Raw genomic sequence first — 6,896 nt, 5'->3', positions numbered from 1 at the left:
CGGTGGGCCGAAGGGTCTGTTCCCGCGCTATATCCGTAAACTACGGAAGGTGTGGGAAATATGGGCGAGGTTGATACCAGAACAAAGATGTCAGCCCAGACCATCGGGTAGCAACGAATAACCTCAGTCATTGCTATTATAGGGAGAAGGCGAAGACTGCGGAAAGATCTGATTAGAATGATGAAATTCGCTATGCTTTCTTCATCCACTCTATCTTGGCTTTTCAATGGGATGTCCCGTATCCTAAAATCCAGAGCCCCTGGACTCTCTCCAATGCTAACTTATCCTTCCTCAGGTACAGAGCTCAAAACTCCTCACAATATTCCAAATGAGGCCTGACCTGTGTCTCTTAAAGCCTCAGGATTACATCCTTGCTTTTATATTCTAGTTCTCTCGAAATTAATGGCAACATTTCGATTGCCTTCCTTACCACCGACTTAACGTAAAAATTAATCCTTTGGGAATCCTGCACAAGCACTCCCAATTCCCTTTGCACCTCTGATTTCTGATTCTTCTTCTCATTTCAATGATCACCATACTTACTCTCCCTCTGCCGTGGAATCTCAGGCTGGAGTTTGGAGAGTTGGGCATTGCCTTCTCAAGGTTCCCTGTAACTAGGTATGTTACAAAACGTACCTTCAGCGGCGCTGCAGTTCTGTCACTGGCCGTGTGCTCGACTTTGGCGCCTTTGTGGGGGGAATAAAAATGCCGTTTACTCCTATCTGTCCGAGATATATTTTCTCGGGCTATTGCCTGATGCTGAAAAATCGTTCCGACTTGCGTTCTCGGAAGTTTAAAAAAAAAACCGCTGGACAATTTAATCGCTGGAGTAAAATAAAATCTACTTCTAACGCTGTCAACGCCGACAACGGGATGGGTCTCACGTAGGGGACAAAACATAAGGTAAGTCGTTTATTTTACATATAAACTTGCTTCTTAGGATTGCTTTCGTCAAAATTTCATCGGCGAAAATGTGATTAAGGCCCTATACGAACCGGCAGTGTTTTTCCTGCCGAAATGGAGTTTAAATTCACCGCAACCGCAACGTTCCAAACGATCGCGTTCCACAACATCTCACTCGCAAGACGATTTAAATAAACATTAATTTACGGGAATTAAACACTAAATTCCTTCCATTTGGCCTATAAATTCTTGACAATAAAAATCATGTTATATTGTGAATTCTTGTGTGAATGTTATTTGAACACTTAGGCTATTTAAAAATGTTAACCGTTTCTTAAGAAATGGATAGATGTTTAGATCCAGTAATTGCATTTTGTAATTAGCTACAATTAGATAACTAAATAATTATACGCTTGAACTTCAGGTCATTCAAGTAAGATTGTTTCATATTTGTTTCAGGATGCTTCAATCTATAATAACTGAAAATGTCATTCAGTTCTCTTAATTTTTAAGAAATGTATGGGCTTTTGACTGTTTTCGATCACAGCATTTGAGAAGTCAATTGAAAAGCCATAGGGAACAGGATGCTAATTTCAGAGTCATAAAATGGCCCTACCCTTTTTATGACTGAATATATGAAAGATACTGAAGATATGAAAGTGAATTAGGTGTCAAATTAAACTTCTTTTTATGCTTTATCTGGTGTGATACATTGCAGACCTGATGTTTTTAATCTCAATATGTTGTAACATTGCTAGTGTACCGGGGTAGAGTGGAAAACCGTTGTGCGCGCTAACCAGTCAGCGGAAGGACAATACATGAATACAGTCGAACCAACGATAGTCCGAGGGACAATAATGACGTAGATAGTAGTTGAGGGCTTGCTCTAGTAGTGGTCGGATGAATCAGTTGCTTGTGAATTTGGGATGGGGTGTGTTGGGAAAAGGGGGGGGGGGCGGTTGCTAAACTCGCCCAGATCGTGACAATAAACTAAACTGAACTCAACTGCACTACTTGGATTTTTTTCCGGATGATTCATTGGTGACCTGCGGTCCGTCTGACGAGTATTATACTTACGCTCTCTCAGAAGTGCAATCTCAGCCTGAACGTCGGAAAGTGAGCTGGTTGCTTTCTCAACGTTTCCTGTAACTGAAGAGGGACGACAGTTTAGGTTACGTGGAGCCCCTTTCTAAATGACCCTGTTCCCGAGCCGTCACTCCGCGTTCCTTCCAGAGTTTACTTGACGTTTACGGTTTGTACAAATACGGGCGGCACGGGAGAGTGAACTGTGTACAATCGTGGTCACCCTGTCGTAGTGAGAATTCCATTCAACTGTAAAGAGTTCAAAAATAAATGTACGAAGATGTTACCCGGTCTGACGGGTTTGAGTATCAAAAGGGTTTGAATAGTCTAGTCTGTTATTCTCTGGGATGTAGTGGACTGGGGAGTGAATGTGTGCACGTTCATAAAATCACAAAGGGCATATAAATCGTGGAATGACACGGTCCAGCGAAAGGGAGTCCAAGTTTAAGGTGAGAGAGGAAAGATTTAAAATGACCCGAGGCGTAACGGTTTCGCACAGTACGCACATTCATGGAATGAGCTGCCAAAATAATGAGAGAGGCGGCTACAATATCGTCATTTAATAAACCACTCGACAAGTCAATTGATACAAAAATTCGGAGTGTTATGGACCAGACACAGTCAAAGTGGGTTCCATTTGAACATCAAACTACTTGTCCTCAGAATGTATGGCCCACACTCTCGAGCATTGAAAGTGTGATCTGAACTCTAGAAAATCGTTCAAGCGCAGCAGAATAGCATGCGGCTCTGTGAACTGGGACTGGACATCAGATGAGGAGCAAATGCCCAGTAGTTGCTATGCATCATCGTCGTCGCCGGTGGCCGCTGTTATCCGAGAGATGTGAGCTGCAGAGGACTGCCGTTCAGTCAAGGAACCAGCAGGTGGCGCAGCTTGTAAGAAGCTGCTTTAAGAGGTAGGACTCGAATTGGCACTTAGATAGTTTTTTCCACAAAAGCTGCCTAACCTGCTAAATTGCTCCGGCACTTTGCGATTTGACCAAATGAGGATTAAGGGAAGTGGCAGTCGTGGATGGATAGATGGGGATTGTGGATGAGGGAAAGTTGTGTAGCAGAGACTGGCTATCCCAACGTTCAAAAAATAGTTCGACAGATAGATGGATAGGAGAGGTTTGGAGGTGATATGGACCAAACACAGGCAGGTGGGACTAGTGTAGATGGGACATGTTGGCCGGCGTGGACAATTTGGGCCGAAGGGCCTATTTCCACGCTGTATCACTCTATCCCTCTCTGACAAAATAGGCACGTGATTTCACGTGAAGCAGGTGGGGAGGGGGGATGTGACACAACATTATTCTCTACACACTCGGGATAATTGACCCATTGATTAGCAGATCTATCGGGATAGAGAAATTGAGATTGGATGTCTACATTACAGAGATCTGTCAGATTAGATTATTACACTCACCATTGCTCTTCCATTGGGAACTTTCCATCCGAAAGTCAGCATCTGACCTCTTCATTTCACCCATCTGTGCCACTGAAATAGAAACTAAGATTTGAATATCACATGTTCGATATAATTTGCCCCCACAACATCTACAGTACCTTGATGCCCATTATTCGAGGCGGAGAATGAAAGAGATCGGAGATTCTGCAGGAATTATGTTGACCACCAGTTAGGATATGTTAGGATATGGCATTCCTTCGTCTTCCTTGCAAGCTACAAACACATCTCTGGTTGCAACAATAAACATGGATGGATGTCCGGGATGTCTTAAAAACGTTCAGGGCTTTCCACTTCTCCGAATTCACCTGCTCCAAATTAGTTCCATACTGCAGCTGTCGTGTCCTCGTATGTTTCTCTTAGAATACTACCGCTTATGTGATGGGAAATCCGGAAAGGAAAGTGTAACGGGCAACTGAGAAGAAAACAACACATTGACCCGTGCTTTCAAATAAACCACATTGCCCTTGATATTGGGTTACGACTACACACACCCTCAAGCTTGTATTACGACCAGCGTTGCTCCTCAAGACTGGATTAATGTCACTTCTCATATTAATGCTTGCGGATCCATGTATATTCCTCAATTAGGTTTCGAAACTAATAATATAAAAGCTGCAGACACCAGAAATCTAGAAATTAAAAAGAGTATGCAAGAAATGCCAAGCGTCCGTGAAACGGAAATTTAGCAACACAATACAGAGACAAAGGAGGTTAAATGTCCATATAGTAGCGACTGTATTCCAGCGCATCACAGATATTTATATTTCACCCCCCCCCCCCCCCCCACGACTGAACTCAGATCTGAAACATTAAATGTTTCTCTGTGCAGCGATGCGACCCGACTTACTCATGGGTACCACCATTTACAATTTTTTTTTTTAGATTTAGATTACAGAGCAGTTTTCAATGTTTAAACTTACTCAGTATCAACGCAAGAACAAGCGACAGAACGGACACCAGGATGCAGATACCCAGAAGAGTGTAGACAATCTTGGGTGATAGATTTCGTCGAGCAGTATCTGCTCTTCTGGGCCAATGTTCTGCAAAGTGCAAGTGAAACTAATCAATGAAAGCAAAATATTGATTCCTCCATTAGAAAATATACCAATCCTTTCCCGGTTTAAACTTGGCGACGGCCAACGGAGCCGACGGCTATTGGCAGCACCACAATTTTCAACTGACAAAAATATTTATCTTCCTTAACGCAAAACAACCTGGGCATAGACCTGAGTAGAGAGTGGAGGTGGTGTATGTTACACACCAGAGAAAAGCTGAAGTCTGAAGAAGGGTCTCTACCCGAAATGTCACCTATTCCTTTTCTCCATAGATGCTGCGTGACCCGCTGAGTTACTTCAGTATTCTGTGTCTATCTGCAGACTAAAGGATCATTCGCTCCGTAAGCTAAATTCAAATGGGAAGAATTTCCATTCCTCTTTTTCTTCAACATTTCGCACATTCACCCCCTTCCTGCCCTGCAGTTAAATTCTAGCCTCCCCCGTCCGTTATGATGAACGAGTAATTACTTCAAGCCCATTTATTTGAACTGGAAAACTAGGATGAATAGGAAACATTAATATATATTATCAACATAGTGATGAAACCTGGCTTCAGATCTTCCGGCTCAGATTTGCCTCCATTCTCTCATCGATGTGAAATGCAGTGGTATTTGATAAATGTCCATTTCTTCCATGTTCTCGGCTGGGAGATCTGGTCTGTGTTGAACTTTTAAGAAGTAGTCAGAGAGATGACGATTTTGAGCTCATATAGTTCCTCAAGCTGCACTTCCACTTTTCCGCTCAATTCTGCAAAATACCAAATCTGTTTCGCTGAATTAATGGCATTGCAAAAACACTTCTGCTATTAGGTTCTGTGTTCAAGTGACATTACTCTGACCTCGATTTCTGCCCTAGACGTGTTCTCAGACTGGTGGCTTAATGCGGATCTCTGTGCAAGTGTGTACACCCACTGTTGTAACATTGAAATGGGGCCCAGGAGCTCGGCCTTTGAAACTTCGCCGCCAACTTAAAGTCGTTGGCTGATGTAAAACCATGGACGGATGGCGGCACAGCGACATTCATGAAGCCAGAGTTAAGACAATGCATGGTCGCTGGATATGTATCCATAATTCTAAATCCATCGACCGAGTTTATTCTTTTTGCATATTCTGACGAGTTAATTAATGATTTCTACAATGTCTTTCCCGCGTACTTGTCATGCTGAGGTTTTCCAACATTTTCTCTTCCGATGGTAAGTTTCCGACATACTTGTGATTTTCAGATTCCAGATCGAACCCGAGCAGAGAATAGAGATTTTGCAATTTGCTTAAGGCACGGACCTGGCCACATGTAAGCGGAGGTACAAGGAATCAAGAATCCTCGCTCCATTCACACCGTTTTATTTATTTATTTATTTTATTATTTATTTCGAACAGAATGAAAGAATAAAAAGCAAGTGTGAAACAGCATACAAAAAAACAAAACAAGAATATTTATAAAGTGTCATAAACAATATCTATAAATAAATGAAATCGTATGTGTCCGGAGCAGGAAGAAGCCAAAGCTTCTTAATTCCCACCCCTTATTCAACAGATTGTAATTATCTTATACAAATTTAGCAGCTATATGTACACCATATGTACACCAGCCTCTATATGTACACCAAATTATTTACATTTATACACTAATCAAATATTTACAAAGCCATATAAAAAAGAAAAAAAGAAAAAGAAAAGAAAAATCCCTCATATACTATTGATACAAATACATCGATAGATGCTCCTGAACACATCATCAGTGATGTAACCTGGGGTCATTGGGTGTTTCGGGTCTTTCAACATCAGACACCCTCACCCAGGCGACCCAGCCGTGGTTGATCAGACCACGACTTGTGTTCAGGTGGCATTCGCTCCTCCCCATGGACCTCCTCTCCCGATCCAGAGCCATCTCGAGGCCTTCTCCGCTGCCTCTTTGGCGTTCGTGATGGCCTTTCTCCTCGGCACTCCGTTTATGCCGAGTGCACTCAAGGCGTTGTAGAGCGATTGCCCTGTAAAACCTCTGCAGCCAACCATGATGGGCATACACTTTGTCTTCCAGCCCTGCTTGCGGCAGTCTATGACCAGTTCATCATACTTGGCCATCTTCCTCTCGTGGGCCTCCTCCAGACGGTCTTCCCACGGCACAGTAAGTTCCAACAAGACGACGTTTTAGGTCACCTCTGAGACCAGGAGGATATCTGGCCTCAGAGTGGTCGTGGCAATGTGCCGTGGGAACTTCAGCTGTTTCACCAGGTCTACGGAAAGCTGCCAGTCCTGCGCAGTTGCCAGGATTCCTGACCGATTCCTGGCTGCTGTGGTTTTTGGCAGCTGCACACCGGCCTTCACGAAGGTGATCATCTGGGTGGAGGGGCGTTCTCGTCCACAGCTGCTGATTCCCATGTTGATGGC

The 6,896-nt window shown here is 43.3% G+C and overlaps 1 long non-coding RNA gene across 1 annotated transcript; it reads right to left on the bottom strand.

The window, feature by feature from the left end:
* Positions 1–541: 541 nt before the first annotated feature.
* Positions 542–4,474, bottom strand: LOC116991925. Its single transcript, XR_004416930.1, has 4 exons — positions 4,375–4,474; positions 3,413–3,484; positions 1,981–2,052; positions 542–614 (listed from the first exon to the last, which is right to left on the bottom strand). It is a non-coding gene; the product is annotated as an uncharacterized LOC116991925 (long non-coding RNA).
* Between the last annotated feature and the right edge of the window lie 2,422 nt (positions 4,475–6,896).

Source organism: Amblyraja radiata, chromosome 35 (assembly GCF_010909765.2).
Source record: "Amblyraja radiata isolate CabotCenter1 chromosome 35, sAmbRad1.1.pri, whole genome shotgun sequence".
NCBI classification, from domain to species: Eukaryota; Metazoa; Chordata; class Chondrichthyes; order Rajiformes; family Rajidae; genus Amblyraja; species Amblyraja radiata.
The sequence above is the reverse complement of the archived record's forward strand: the minus strand, read 5'-3'. Positions and strand labels throughout refer to the sequence as shown.